Raw genomic sequence first — 15,832 nt, 5'->3', positions numbered from 1 at the left:
TAAAATCTGATATCTGTAATCATTACTATAAACCAATCCATGAGAATCTTCATATTAAAGAGAGAGAACATAAGAATGCATTGTACAAAAACAGAGCTATCCGAAAAATTGAGACAGCATACGAATCAAGATTAGAAACGTATCCGATTGATAACATACTTAATCTTATCTTACCAGAAGATTTTTTAGATGTTATAGATATAGTTATTGAAAACATAGCAGAAATACTAAAAAAAATAGACTTGAAAATAAATTTCAAATTTTTTTGTGAGTATCAGAAATGAAATGAGAACAAGGGCTTTTCATTTAAAACTGAGAATGAGATTATTCTAAAAACAACAGATTTGAATGCTTTTTATGATAAAGTAATTGATAAACTAATAAGAGAGATGGATGAATTTGAAGCAAAAGGATCTGGATGGACTTTAATAGAAATAGGCTATATAATTTAGAGTTAAGAATCAATAAATATGTTCTATTTAGAGGATCATCCTGCGTTGAATTACCAAAACAAATAAAAGATAAGAAAGCTGTATTGAATATTAAAAATGAAAATCAAGAATGTTTTGCTTATTGCATCGCTGCATATTTAAATCTAGTATGTGGAAACAATCATAATCCTGGTCGAGTTAGTAATTATAATATCAAGTTAATTAAAGAAGCACTTACAGGAATCAAATCACCTATCTCTTTACATAATATAGGTAAATGTGAAAGAAGATTAAATATATCAGTAAATGTGTATTCTCTTAATAAGCAGTCTGAAAAGAATTATGAAATATATCTTCTAAGAATAACAAAAAATAAACAAGATAAGCATGTAAATCTTTTATATTTTAAAAATGAAAGAAAAGCACATTACTGTTTGATAAAGGATCTATCTAGATTAGTCAGATCACATATCACAAAATATACAAGAGAGATTTATATATGTGAAAGATTCCTAACATTCTACAATTCTACAATTAAGAAATCATAATATCGATCACATATCACAAAATATACAAGAGAGATTTATATATGTGAAAGATTCCTAACATTCTACAATTCTACAATTAAGAAATCATAATATCGATCACATATCACAAAATATACAAGAGAGATTTATATATGTGAAAGATTCCTAACATTCTACAATTCTACAATTAAGAAATCATAATATCGATTGTAAAGAAAAAAAGATAGGAAAGATTGAAATGTGTGGAGGAAATAATTTCTTTAAAAACTTTAACAAATCTTTGAGGATTTCAGTTGAGATATTTGCTGATTTTGAATGTCTAACTAAGAAAATGGAAACATTTTAATCAGATCCATCTAAGTTTTATACAATGAAATATCAACATCATGGACCAATGAGTTTTTCTTATTACATAAAGTATGTACATGGAGATTATAAGGAACCAGTTGTATACAGAGGGCCTGATGCAGTAAAAAAGTTTGTAGAGATGTTAAAAAATGAAGTTAAAGAAATAGAAAAGATATATAAAGACATTAAACCAATAAATATGACTGCAGAAGATGAAGAACATTTACAAAATACTAATATCTGTCATATATGTGGTGGAGAGATATATGATGATAAAGATAAAGTTAGAAATCACGATCATTTTACATCAAAATATAGAGGACCTGCTCATAATCTGTGTAATCTATATATATATAAATGAATGTATGTGTGTCTGTCTTCTATGCTTTACCAGACCGTTTATCTGATTGCCGTGAAACTTTGGAAAGTTGTTTAATATACACCCGCGAGGGTTTGTGGCATAGTACGATTGCCATAAAACTTTGGGAAGTTTTAATACACTCTGGCATAGTACATTTATCCTACAATAGATGGCGCGCGTTTACAGGAGAATTCGAACTGTGTTCGATCTATTTCAAATTGTGAAGACCATTTCCCGCCTCCAAAAAATATCTCTATATATGCATTTTTGAACTGTTATTTACGATATTTTTAATAATTTTTGTTTAATCACTTTATTTCAACTTTTTTTTTTGTTTATAATTATGTATTCGCTCGAACTTTGTTAAAACCTTAACTGTATCTCGAACAACGACCGAAGTTGTAGGAGGAAATTTGCCTATTTTACCGTNATCAACATCATCAACCAATGAGTTTTTCTTATTACATAAAGTATGTACATGAAGAATATAAGGAACCAGTTGTATACAGAGGGCCTGATGCAGTAAAAAAGTTTGTAGAGATGTTGAAAAAAGAAGTTAAAGAAATTAGTAAAATACATAAAGACATTAACTAATATCTGCCATATATGTGGTAGGGAAATATATGAAGATAAAGTTGCAGATCATGATCATTTGACAGGTGATTATAGAGGACCTGGTCATAATCTATGTAATTTAAAATATTAAAACCCTAACTTTATACCAGTATTTATTCATAACCTAACCGGATATGATGCTCATTTATTTGTCAAAGAACTTGGATATGATACAAAGCCAATTAGTTTGATACCGAACGATGAGGAGAGATATATGTCATTTTCTAAGAATATTGGAAAAATGAAACTTAGGTTTATAGATTCATTTAGATTTATGGCAAGTAGTATTGATAAACTCTCCAGTAATATGAAAAAAGAACAGTTTAGAGAAACAGCTAAGTTTTTTCCTAATCATCTATTAGATTTAGCTATAAGAAAAGGTGTTTATCCATATGACTATATAGATTCACGGGAGAAATGTGAAATGGATAAACATTCTCCAAAACAAGAGTTCTATAGCATATTATATGAATGTGGTATAATAGATAAAGATTATAAACATGCTCAAAACGTTTGGGAATCATTTAAGATTAGAAATATGGGTGAATATTCTGATCTATATGTGAAAACAGCTGTTTTAATACTAGCAGACATCTTTCAGAATTTTAGAGATGTATGCATGAAAACTTATAAATTAGATCCCGCATGGTATTTCACAGCATGTGGACTATCATGGGATGCTATGTTAAAAACAACAGAAGTTAAATTAGATCTAATAACTGATTATGAAATGATTTTGATGTTGGAATAAGAGATGGAATCTTCCAGTGTTGTAACAGATATGAAAAGGCAAATAACAAGTAAATGAAGGATTATGATAAAAATAAGGAATCTAATTATTTGATGTATCTAGATGCAAATAACTTATATGGATGGGCTATGAGTCAATATTTACCATATGGAGGATTTAAATGGTTTCATAATTCTTCACGTAGGTATTCTTATGAAGATCAATGGAATAGAAAAAAGGATATTTCAATTGAAGAGAGTGAAAAAATTCTAATGAAAATTCTTGATGACTCAGAGAGTGGATACATTTTAGAAGTTCATCTGGAATATCCCAAAAAATTACATGATTATCATTCTGATCTACCTTTAGCTCCAGAGAACAAAATACCAGATGGATCAAAACAATCTAAATTATTAACCACTTTATATGATAAAAAGAAGTATGTGCTTCATTATAGAATTCTTAAACAATATTTAAAAATGGGGATAAAACTCAAAAAGATACATAGAGTATTAAAATTTAAACAATCAGCTTGGTTGAAGAAATACATAGATCTCAATACTAAAATGCGAACCAAAGCAACTAATGATTTTGAAAAGGACTTTTATAAATTAATGAACAACTCTGTGCTTGGAAAAACAATGGAAAATATAGAAAATCGTGTTGAAATAAGATTATGTTGTGATGTAAAAAAAGTAGAAAAATTAATCGCTAAGCCGAACTTTAAACATCGAACTATATTTACTGAAAATCTATTTGCTATTCACATGTATAAGACAAAAATATGTTTTAATAAAACTATCTATGCGGGAATGAGTACATTAGGAATTTCAAAGCATTTAATGTATGATTTTCATTAATATGTGATGAAACCTAAATACAGAGATAACATAAAACTGTTATATCAGGATACAGACAGTTATATATATGATATAAAAACTGGTGATATTTGTCAAGATATGAAGAAAATAATCGATTACTTTGATACATCTGATTATCTTGAAAATAATCAATATGGTATACCGAGAGTCAATAAGAAGGTGTTAGGTAAAATGAAAGATGAAAATAATGGAAAAATAATGAAAAAATTTGTTGGTTTAAAAGCAAAAATGTATGCCTTAAAAGTAGAAGATCAGATTACAAAAAAATTAAAAGAAGTAAAGAAATGTGTTGTTAAAAATAGGATATCATTTGATGATTATAAAAACTGTTTGTTTAATAAAACAGAGCATTCCCGAACAATGAATCTAATTAGAAGCAAGAAACATTAACTTTATTCAATAGAAGTTAACAAGAAAATATTATCACCACATGATAACAAGAGATATATATTGGAGGATGGAATTAACACATTAGCATTAGGACATCATAAATTTTTTCTTATATAAATGGACTTCAAAATAAAGAGGGCTATTAACTGGGATAATTTTTCAAAACGAGAAAATTTAACAGAAGATCTTATAAGAGATTTTAAAGATGAAGTTAAATGGGATTTGATTTCTATACATAAAAAGTTATCTAAACGTTTTATAAGAGAATTTAAAGATAAAGTTAATTGGGATTCAATATCTCACAATCAAAAATTGTCTGAATTTTTTATTAATAAATTTAAAGATAGAGTTAATTGGAAAAAATATCAGAACATCAAAGTCTCTCTGAAAATTCTATAAGATAACATGATGATAAGGTTAATTGGAAACTCCTCTCTACACATCAAACATTATTATCGGAATTTATTTGAGAATATGAAAATAATGTGGATTGGGTAGCTATATCTCGATTTGAAAATTTAGATAATGAGTTTATTAGGAATCATGCTCTAAAATTAAATTTTAATTCACTTTTAAGATATCAAACCATATTGGAACAATTACTCGAAGATTTAAATTAATTAAATTTATTAGACTGAAAAATAGTCGTTAAATATCAAGAATTATCTGAAGATTTTGTTATAAAACATAAAAATAAAATTGAATGGTGTGATGTTATTTTAAACAAAAGATTCTCCAGCAAATTTATTGAAAATAATTATAAAAATATAGTTGTTTCATTGTTGGCAAGAATTTGTAATAAATAATCCTATATAAATGAGGACTGATATTCGTAATGTTAAGTCGGTATTAATTTGCTATAGTGGGAATGTAAGAAATTATTATATTTAAAAGGATGGAAGTGGACATTTACATATCCTTGATTATGTTGATATACCTCATGGTAGATTTTTATGTACACTACAAGGTAAATTTATACATATTGTTTGATAGTTTCTATAAGAGACTATTTCAATATTTATAAATTATACTAATTAATCTTTTCTTATATAAATGGAGACACTGAAAAAACTAAACAATATTGGTAAACTTAAACATACTCCAGCAAAGAAATTAAACGAGTTTGAAATTGATTACGAATATCCAATTCAGTATTTTAAAACAGTATCTACTCGCTTTGCTGATAAAAAATTAGTAGTTCTTAAGGACATTGAATGGGGTGAATTTCAAGTTTTTCTACCTGATTGATTTAATAAAAAAAATAAAGAATGATGATTTAAATAAGATGTGTGATTTTAATTCTGTTTATAAGGAAATGAAAGATTGTGGGAATATGTATAAAGCTCATATTATTGAGTTTGTTTGACTTTTTTTATATTTACTTTTTTAAGTTAATTTTGATTAAATTTAATGACTGAAAAAAATAATTTGTAAATGGATGTCGATTGCCAGAAATTAAAAAAAATGGATTTATTGAATTTTAGTATTGATTCTGGTCAAATTCATTGAAATTTAAAAACCTAAAATTATGTGTGTGGGGCAGATCATACATTTATATACTACTAACACCAAAAAGAAGTATAGATATACTGCTGGAAACTTAGATGAAAGATTAGAAGTTTCATATTTACAGCGAAATAGTTTTTTCTATCATCACAATTAGTTAATAAACGCAATGAAATAGAAGAAATGCTTTAAAAAGCTGAAAGTTTGTAATTCATTTATTCCACGGTAATCAGTTTCAGGATTATAATAAACATCTGTGATCAAACTCATAAAAAACAGCGTTTTTAGTACCACAAACAGCACACGTTCCTTCTGCTATAAGTTTATTATTTTTTGTTTTTGTTTTCTTTTTATACTTTAAAAATAGATACTTCATTAGGTACATTTAAAGCAAAAGTGAATAAAAAATTAAACATATCTATATATGATTTCAAAGAAAAGCATTAGAAGAAAAGTTAAATTTGTATCAGCCTAATTTAGATTTATTATACTTCATAATGAAAAATTAAAAGTTTTAAAGTCTGCTTCACAATCATTTAAAATTAGTGGAGAAAAATTAGTTAGTGAATTAGACAAATTAACTGATAATCTGTTAGGTTGAGATAAAAAGTATACAGTAGACCCCCCCTATAACGCTTAGATACGTTCCACGCTAACCGAAAATTACGTTGTAGGAATGATTAAATACATGAGCCAATCGCAGCCCGATAGGTGGGAACTTTACGGAGTAAGGCTGTTCGAAAGTTTTCTTCTATAAAATTAACCGATTCTAGACTAATTCGACTCAACATTTCCAAAATACGTATAATTTTTTGGGAATAATCTGTATAAACTATGCTATAAACAAAAAATTGTAGGATTACTTACCGAGTGTGTACCGTTCGACTACGCCGTTGCTTAAAGCTGGTTTTCATCGCGGAACAGCACACGAAACGACGGCCGCAATTTCTGATAACGAATTTATGGCAAAAAAATAACTTGACCTTTGGAGACATCATTAATAGAAATAATTTTTATGGAGGTTGAATAAGAAGTGTTTCTTTCACAAGAAATGTATAAAATTAGTGCTGTATTAGACTTACGGTACCTAATTTACATACTGTACAGACGATAATAAACTCAACTTACTAGCCTAAAATCTCCGTAGCGTGTTGCCAGGCGGCAGAAAGCATATATATAATTATAATAAAGTTACAATAAATTAAGTTAATATATAATTATATATACAGTACCTAATTTATATATAATTAATATATAATTATATGTACAGTACCTAATTTATATATAATTTATATATAATACTAAACAGACGATAGCAAACTCAATTTAGCCGCTCCGTAGCGTGGCGCAGGGTCAGAGGAAAGTAGTTCTGCTGCTCATCCACTATTGGTCCAGACTCTATCAATCTTGTCGCGAAACGACGTTATAGGAGGTATTTTATACGAAAGTTTCTACAATTTTTTCGCTACGTTATAGGAATTGTCGTTATAGGAACGTACGTTATAGGGGGGTCGACTGTATAATAAAATTCTTGAAATTCTAGATCTATTATTAAATTTAGAAGAAATAACAGTGGATATGGTGAAAGAATATTATTCAAAATTTTTATCTAATTAAATGAGTAATTATATTAAGACCAGAATCTATCTAAGTGAATCTCAGAAAAATAAATTGAAATCAGCCTTTAAGAATGGAAAAGAAAAATATTTACAAATTGATAAATATTAACCTCTTAATCATGATATGTTTTTATCAAAAACTTAAATAAAAAATTATTGAAAAAAAAGAATAAAAATAAGTAGAACACAATTTAAAAAGAATGGAGGCTTCTTACCATTTAGCGACCATTAGCAACCAATCCCTTTAGCGACCATTCCAATAAAAAGGCGTTTTTTGAAAGCCCAGTCATTATTATTACTTAAAAAAATTCTTTATTTTAATTGAAATAAGTGGATTTTTCGATTTTTCAAATTTGGCAAAAATTGGTTCCTGAATGGCAGCTTTTCCTCTGGATAGCCGACTTTACAGGAGCAACCTGCAGCCTGCAATAGTGGCTTTCCTGCATGACTTAAATTAAAAACAAAAACATGACAAAACGTAAAATAAAAATAAATTTATTAATATAAAAACATATATTAAATGATTACAATAATAAAGTACAATATTATTTATACCATTGAAAAATAATAATGTGATATAAAGTAATACATTTACACATAAATAAATACTATAAAAAAAAGTGAATAAAAATTAAAATTACATAATTATTAATAAAAAAAATATATTTATATATCATTTAAAGTTAAAAATAAGGAAGGTATCAAAAAGTAGTTTAACATAATGTAAAATTTCATGAAATATTCATGTGAAATTTTTACATGAAATTCTGATATAAAAAATAAAAGTAAATTTTTAAAATATTTTTCTACTGTGTGGTATATTCGAAAACAGGGTTCTGCACAGAAGGCACATAGCAAGCTTCGCAATAATACCGCGTTTCCTTTCTTATTTTTTTACCTGCATCATCATGATTAGTTTTACATATGGCACAGCGTCTAGTGGGAGCTTTTTTTCTGTCGGTTGCCAGAAGAAGGTCCGGGAAATGTCTTTCCGTAAGTCTAAGTGGACCTGGAATTCTCAGACCTGAAGTTCATGGCTGACCATGTCTTGTAACCCTCGTTTCGATGTGATACTCCTCTATAATTTTTTCAATAACGTTAATTCTAAACTCCAGATTGTCCATTAGGCCACCATTTTTTGATACAAAACAAAAGAATTAAACATACAAATATCCATTAAATGAAAATTTTGTAAATTTTGTAAATGAAAATTTTTTTTGTAAAATTTTATTCCCTCTTTTTCTTGCCACTAGATAATTTCGAAGATGCTGATCTAAAACGTTAACACCTCCCATTGTGTCATTATAGTCGACAACAACCTGTAACGTCATAACTATTTTATCGGCATGAGTTTCTTTGCTTACCATTGCTTACCTTTACCTTCTTTGCTGGGTTGTGGACAGTAGATAGTAAAGTGACGACTCTTTTGTTTTGCCACTTCATAATCTTCACTTTACCTCTCTGCATTGCCACTGTTTCTCCCTTTTTTAATTTTTTATTTTCAATCTCATCCGGGACCTGTTGTCTGGACGTCCGCACAGTTCCGAAGAAATCCGTTTGGTCCATAACCAGATAATCAGATAAATGTGGGGAAGAATAAAAATTATCTGTTGTTAGACAATAGCCCTTGCCTAACAACGAGTCCGCTAATGATAATACTATTTTTGATGTTACAGGCATATCTCTCGTTCAAAACTGTTTTTTTTTCGGTATAAATTATACAATTATACAAATAGCCTGCTGAGGACTCGCATAACATTTAAAATTCCACACCGAAACGAGACCGTTTGAGAGGCATGTATTGTCTCCACAAAAGACGTCCTTTGAATAACATTAAACTCTCATCCACCACTATATCCCTTTCTGAAACATAGAGACACGAAATATTTTGAACGTAAATTTTGAACTATTGGCCAAATTTTATTCAGTTTAGGTTTGAATGAGTTCAAGGATTATAATTTTGATTACTACTAAAATGCAAATTTTGTTTTATTTCCAAAAAAAAATTATTTCTAGACATTAATCTTTGAAAAATTGAAGTAGAAAGAGTTTCGTTCGTGGTCCAATACATTCTCTCATCTGGTTTATAAATTATGCCTTGTAATAATACAACACTAAAAAACATGAACATTTCCTCTATGGAAACAGGTTTCCATTGATTCCTGGATGTCTGTGGTTTTATTACAGCATACCTATTCGTTTCTGAAGTAATATCGTTCATCAATTCGTTGTCAAAAATTAATTTGAAGTACTCCAATGGTACTGTTACTTCAGTACTAGAAAACCGATATCCAAGAGTTCCAGTGAATGGGAACAGTGGAGGAGGCGTTGGGAAAGTAGTGGCGTCAGCATCAGACCACATTCTAGTGGCGTCTCTTCCTGAGTCGTCTGAACTGCTGGAATCATCGACGCTTGGTATGTAACTCTCTGAACCGCTTTCAGAGAGCGCCATGTAATTTACGTCACTATCAGATATTTTACAAATAAGGAAAATAATCTAAAAACCAGTCTTATTTTTCTGTTATACGCTAAAAATTACAGAATATTATCCAGAATAAATAGAAGTATCATAAACTTACTTGATAAAATTAGATGAAAAACTTGACTCCAACAGTAGGAAAAAAATTTGTCAATGAAGTCTACAAATAATAAAAATAAATCCATTCCCAAATCGCATGCCATGTGTGAGACGCCCAGTGACAGTTTTCCTAGCAGCATTTTCCCGAAATTTTTCAAAAAATTCAAGTTCTCTAATTTTTCCGAGCTACGAAAAATGCAATAAATAACATTTTCAGTGCGCATCGAGTTTACTCTCAAAAAAAGTCAAAAACAGTCAGCGTCTCACAAACGCTGTGCAAACCATCAGGTAGAAAAAAATTCGGCAGAAAAAACACGTTCGCGATAATCACTATCGTCCATCGCGACCGTCGCGTGCATCTTTTTCGCTATAAATTCTCTACTTTCAATATATTTTTTTTAATTTCAAGTTTGTTTTTGGGCTGCAATTTTAAATACTTGTAGATCTATAAATCCCCATTTTTGTCTGTCTGTCTGTCTGTCTTTTATAAAGAATATGTAAATAGATAGTAAAAATAATTCACACGTGTTTTCTTTTGTTTGGTCTAAAACATATACATCTATCATTTTCATTTTCATTACTTTTCGAAAATTTCAAATTTAAAGAAATAATCAAATAATTCGATTAATTTGCGTTATATTCGACTTTTCCAGCGATCGCAGCTTCGATTCGCTGTTTTGTAGGTCGATTGACATTGTCTAAGCCAATAAGTTTTTTGTTACCACCCCTGGGCAATAAATATTTCGGCAAATACACTCCCCTACCATTTACAGAAAATATTCGCAGTTTGTTGAAAACAATGAAAGGGAAACTCCTTCTAAAGTTTTATTGGGTATCTTCTATCTTTGTTAACATTACTGTAACTAATCACAGACTTGTGAAAGGAAAAATTTCCGCAAAAAGTCCCGCCTCCAACCTTCGAAGTAAAATGTAAACAATCACAATAAATTTGCTTTATAAATCGTTTTTTAGCTCCAATCAACTAATTTAACGTTTTTGACATTAAATTAGGCAATTCGACAATATTTAGGCTCAGAGCCGGCCCTACCATAGGGCGAACTGAGCACCCGCTCCAGGCGCTAAGTCCTAGGGGGCGCCTCAGTGGTAAAGAAAATTAAAGGAAAAAATATTTTTTCACTTTTCGATACATTATTTTAATTGCAAGCGTGTGGCCAGTATATGAATGGCTCTATCTGTTGAGACGCGCGTGGGCGGGTTCCACCCTCGCCTAGGTTACAGGCAGGTGTGCCACCTGCGGTGCCAACAGAGTTGTCACCGCAGGCACTGCTATTTTAGTTGGCGAGTCCACTTCGAAACGCTGGCACGATCCAACCAGAATCGCCATATTAGAAAAAGCCTAACTGAACCAATCTCTAGCCGAGTATAGTGGGACTGATTTCTTCGAAATATTAGATGTAATAAAGACAGACATTTTTTCAGTTCGACTAGAGTGACCGAAAAGTTGTAAATTTTGGGAATTTCTGTGGACATCACCTGGTCCTAAAACGAATTAGTTAGAAAACGAACGATGGACAATCTATTAAGTTTAACGTATTTAGATTTTTACAGCTGTGGTGAGAAACGTTTAAAATTTACAAGAACCCTGTCGCGTCTTTTGAAGTATATTAGTGATGCGACAAAAGAGGCATTTGAAATTGACCGGTATCGGCACCCTCGGGATTTGGCAGCCCGTGTGCATGTACTGTACACACCGCACACCTAGCAGGACCGTCTCTGATTCCACTGTAAGGAGCTATTTGACTAAGTCAGGGCCGTGCCGTGCTATGATGCAGTGACGCGGCCGCATCAGGAAGCACCGTAAGGGGGCGGCATAAGCAGCGAAATTAAAATATTATTTGAACCATTCAATAATTACAAATTTTTACGCAACGCTTTTCTATATTGATCTATGTTATTCCGATATTGATGTATATTATTAATGATTTATCGCACGCCTCTGCTTAAGTGCTTTCGGTACCCTTTGACTTCGGTTTATGGTGCAAATGCATTGTTTGAGAGCGGCAGTCAAAAGGCTTTTGACAAGACAGTGCAAAGCTATTGTTTTTGTTTGTAATATACCGCGCGACTCTCCTAAAAGCTGAGGCGGCAATTATCATAAAAGACAATTGCTCGTGTAACGTGTTGATAGTTCTGCTTTGACCTTAAATTATTGACAATATTTGGCTTTAACGTTAGTTTGTCTCTATAAGTAGCGAGTGACTGTGCTGTGTTTAATCAGTGAATCAGATATATATCTGTATCAGTATAATATTTTTACTAGGTCAGTTTTTTTGTGTTTAAAAAGTAGATCAGGTAAGAAAATTGTTGTTTTTTTACAACAATTTTAGTTACTTATTATCATTGAAAAGGATTATGTTGTGACAATAAGAACTCGAATTAAAAAATAGCATTTGCATGAACTGGGTATATATCAGGTGCGGAACGTGTGCCTGTGTGTGATAGAGAGTTATTTAGGTAATATTGGACTACTTTTAAATTCTGTATGTGATAGAGAGAGTTGCTTAGAAAATATTTGAAATTTGCTACTTTTGCGTTCGTTATTTTTTGCTCTATTTTTACTAAATTTATATACGTTGAACTGGAGACAATACAATGACAAGTTAAGGAAAGGGATATGTCAAAACGGCTGCTAGCTGTCAATTTGACAGATATTCGTTATCTCTTTACTAGCAGATGAGCCCGGCGTTGCACGGGCAAAAAATAACGATAGCGAAGATTAAGATTTTTAGATTATAGCCGATTTTACCCGTTTTCACCGGATGCAAGAATTAGGTCTCCCTCTTCCGAGATTAATTAGAGAATTTTTACATGGTCTGAAAATATGTTCGATTTTCTGCAAAAACGCAAAAAACCGCATCTAAAATAGTACAGTAAAGCAGAGTTCTTTAAGATAATCCTTAACCTGTCCCTCTCTCCCGCGGGGATAATTTCCAAAAATTCCTTCTTAGTGTGCATTCTCAAGGCGTATCCTACTAAAACGCAGTCAAAAACGCAAAAAATTGATTAAAATCATTATTGAATTTTAATAGAATAAATCTTTAGTATTCAAAAAGAATTTTTATTTAAATAACCTATAAAATAAAAAAAAATAAATAAAATTTTCATTATAATGGAGAATTAACTTACTTGCTTGCTTTACTTGAATTATATGGTAAATTTTAAATTTTAAAATCTAAAAAAAAACTTGTTATATATTTCAAATTCAATATTTCGAATTTTTCGAATTTTCTATTTATTGTTTTTGGGTTGCCCAAAAGATGGAAATGATTAGAATATTTATTAATTGCCAAAATGTATACTATATATGTCACTACAGCAATACCTCGACTTAACGCTACCCCGACTTACGCGAACTTGGAGTTACACGATTGTTCGGCTTACTTTTTCGGACGTGTTGCCCAGAATCGACACATAGCTACAATTTATTTTGTGTTATTTATTTCTGTGTTTATTATATCTACGGAGACTCGAGAAACTCTATGTGGTGATTTCTCGTAACCGTGAACGAATCAAAAGACGAGATAAGATTGAAGAGAACATTTATTAGCTTACATACATTGGGCTTGGATTTTACACAAATTGCGAAATTATACCCCGACTTACGCGAATTCAATTTACGCGGTTATCGCTCGGTCCCACCTATCGCGTAAGTTCGGGGTATTACTGTATTTACTTTCTTTGTTTATTATTTACACTTTATACCGACTAAAATTGACTCTCTCCTCCTCTTCCCTCAAGGGGGTTGAAATTTCCAAAAATCCTTTTTAGTGTGCATTTTCATGACGTCCCCCACTAAAATGGAAAGTTTTTTCAAATTAAGATTAATAAAACTCTACTTAAGAAGTTCAATAAGCCAAACAAAACTTAGAAATCTATCATTAATTTCTATTGAATCTACATTGGCTGCCACTCTAGATTACGATTCCCTAATTAACGAATTTGCTAAAGTTAAAGTTAGAAGGGTAAAACTGTAGTAGATTCTTGTAGTTGATACTTGATATCATTATTTTAAAGTAATTTTTATTTTCAAAGTAAAAATAGTATTCGTACAATTTGTGCAGTTTTTTTTTTAAATCACAACCGAAGGTATTTTAGAGAAAAACATTTTAGGGGAGGCATTTCGAAGACTTTCACACTGAGGAAATCTACGGCACGGCCCTGATTGCATGCATCACTGGTATAAATTAGGGGCAACCATAGGGGGCGCATAATTGGATCTCGCTCCATCCTAAAACTTACCTCGGGCCGGCACTGTTTAGGCTTGTAAATATGTTTTTAAAACTATCTAGCAATAAATATTACCAGGAAACTCCACCTCCCTATAGTAAGTCTATGAAAGATGTTCTTGCTGTTAATTAGCTTTAAAATCTTTGTTTCTACGCCTATTACGCTCTAATTGGTAATTTATATTATGACAGAATCAAGTTCAACGAATGAGAGTTTTTTCAGAACCATCTGGTGTAGATTCTCCCGTGAAGAACCAACCCACGTGTTCAAAGTCAGAATTTAAACAAACGTTAAAAATTAACTATATTCTTTATTTTATAGCGTATTTTGACTACTTTGCATGTTATTTGACTTTACTTAGACAAGAAAATTTTTAAGCAAAAGCTTTCAGCTGAAAAATTAATCGGGAAACTATTTCTTCCGAATATTGCGTAATCGTACGAAAAAATTATCTAATTGCTTATTATAGTGTATTATTGTATGAAGTGTGGAAAAAATATACGAAAAGCGTCAGATATTCACTTTTTGAAACAGAAATATACACTGATAAACTTTGACTTGTCGCTTTACAATAACAATCAACTCCTCTCTAGGCTAAGTAATTTGAGATGTAGTGTAAATTATGGCAATAACTTTTCCCCGGTCTAGATAGATAGCTGCAGTTTGTTTTGTTTGAAAGAAGACAGATATCTCTAGCTGAACTAACAGATGTACAATGTTCAGCGAATTTCTACGTAATTCATTTGCATTTGTACTTTTGTTAGAGCAGTGGAAGTGTTTAAACAGCATTGTTATCAACTGCATCAATATGGAGCATGCAGCTTTTTACTCTCAGACATGGATATGGAAAAAATTATATTCGATGATGAATAATCTGAAGGTGAACCTGATATCTGTGAAACAACAGAGGAAGAACTGATACAGAACAGGAAGAAGAGCTTGATGAAAAACAATTATTGATACTTTCAACTTCTCAACGAAGTGAGAGCATGTTTTATATAGGGTGTGATTTTAGTACCTGCTGGAATAATTTCCAACATCGCAACTAGGAAAAACTGTTAGGAATATGGCTGTCACATGTTAAAAAGTTTATCTCCTGGTGTCCTGAATGATAGAATGCGATGTACGATGGCACTGTTTATTTTTTTTTGTTGCCTATGACCCTCTGAATTATTGCTATTTTTGTAACGTCCAGTGTGTCTGTAAGTCTTCGTAGAATAAAGATGTATAGAAGTTTCGTTCATCTTTTGTTTACATCCTTGCTGGCTCAGTTTATTTAACTTCACCAACAAAAGTTACTAACGAAAACAAAGCAGCATGACATAGTAACGCATCTTTTTGGTTTTTTGGCGATGCCACTAAAGCAACATTCATTATGAATTGTTAAAATTGTGAGATCCGAAATTATATTATTCTAAAAATGTAATTATTTTACTTCTGTTATATAACGGATTGAAAAAAAAACGATCTTAGCTGGGAACATTTGAAACCTTCGTTTTATAACTATCAACATTCTATTCTTCTCACATAGCTTGCAGCTCGACTTGCACAAAAGTTTATAGTTAGCATCCAAATTTCGTCACTTGTTTTAGGTCCCG

At 30.8% G+C, this 15,832-nt stretch overlaps 1 pseudogene; it reads left to right on the top strand.

Moving 5' to 3' along the window:
* Positions 1-3,086: 3,086 nt before the first annotated feature.
* LOC111636105 lies at positions 3,087-15,153 on the top strand (annotated as a pseudogene).
* The last annotated feature ends 679 nt before the right edge of the window (positions 15,154-15,832 follow it).

This window comes from Centruroides sculpturatus, unplaced genomic scaffold, assembly GCF_000671375.1.
Source record: "Centruroides sculpturatus isolate CEXI.00-Female unplaced genomic scaffold, Cexi_2.0 scaffold988, whole genome shotgun sequence".
In the NCBI taxonomy this organism is placed as follows: Eukaryota; Metazoa; Arthropoda; class Arachnida; order Scorpiones; family Buthidae; genus Centruroides; species Centruroides sculpturatus.
Note: the sequence above shows the minus strand (reverse complement) of the source record. Positions and strands in the feature narration are given on the sequence as shown.